At 26.2% G+C, this 1,114-nt stretch overlaps 1 protein-coding gene across 2 annotated transcripts in view; it reads right to left on the reverse strand.

Moving 5' to 3' along the window:
* The window catches only part of LOC124419436 (gustatory and odorant receptor 22-like), a 300,765-nt gene that overhangs the window by 205,134 nt on the left and 94,517 nt on the right, over positions 1 to 1,114 (reverse strand). The window lies entirely within an intron of this gene.

Consider the following 1,114-nt stretch of genomic DNA (forward strand, 5'->3'; position numbering starts at 1 on the left):
AAACTTGTGTTTTTTTTTGTATTCTCAACGAACCCTATTCATTTCTGGCGACGAGGATGGGATTGGTATGTTAATATCAATTCCTTAAAATAATAAAAATAGTCATATTCTTTGACTAAGTGAAAATAATAAAAATAGTCATATCCTTTGACGAAGTGAAAATAATAAAAATAGTCATATTCTTTGACTAAGTGAAAATAATAAAAATAGTCATATCCTTTGACTAAGTGAAAATAAAAAAGGGTAGTCACATCCTTTAACTAAGTGAAAATAAATTATTAGACTTGATTAGGACTCATCAAAACAATAAATTAATTTTGTTTTGACCGTGAAAATATAAGGCAATAAAACAAATTTGTTTTATAAAGGAAGAAAAAGAAAAGGATTAAGAAAGAAAAAAAATATAAAATCAAAACAATAAATTAACTTTGTTTTGAATTATGTGAATTATTATTAATTATTATTAGAACAATAAAATAACTCTGCCCTACATATATAAAACAAAAAGCTATACCTATTTAAAAATAATAATAAAGTGGCTTCAACAAGAATCAAAAGTGATCTATTTTACAAAACAGTACGAGTAAACTGAGCGGAAATCCACAGGAAACAATTCAGCCAATAATAAAGGAACTTTAACAAGAAGGAACAACACCATCAACATTATTTAAAGAACGACAACATCAAAGCAGAAAAAAAACCATCTATCATCGTAAGTTTAGTATTAAATTATATTAATTTACATTTACAATTGTAACTGTTATTATCACCTTTATTACTATATTTATATTTTTTGTACGGATAATTTTAAGAAAATCAATTTACTTTCTTCGAAAAATTTTCCATCGAATTTTTTTTATTGGCAATTCGGTTTTATATCTCGCGTGATCACAACTGAAAATTCTTGTTGTGAACTAAATTTGATCTTCTTCTAAAAAAATTTTTTCTTTTTTTCTTCACATACTCCTTTAATTCCTTTTCTATCACTCCAAAATGGCAAACCCTTAACAGATCACCCTTGACCCTATTAAATACCTTAACAGCTTACCCCAATTCAACGGGAGTAGAAATGACATAATGACTTTTACGAGATTGATAGACAGAATATACCCAA

Source organism: Lucilia cuprina, chromosome 4 (genome assembly GCF_022045245.1).
Source record: "Lucilia cuprina isolate Lc7/37 chromosome 4, ASM2204524v1, whole genome shotgun sequence".
Classification (NCBI taxonomy): Eukaryota; Metazoa; Arthropoda; class Insecta; order Diptera; family Calliphoridae; genus Lucilia; species Lucilia cuprina.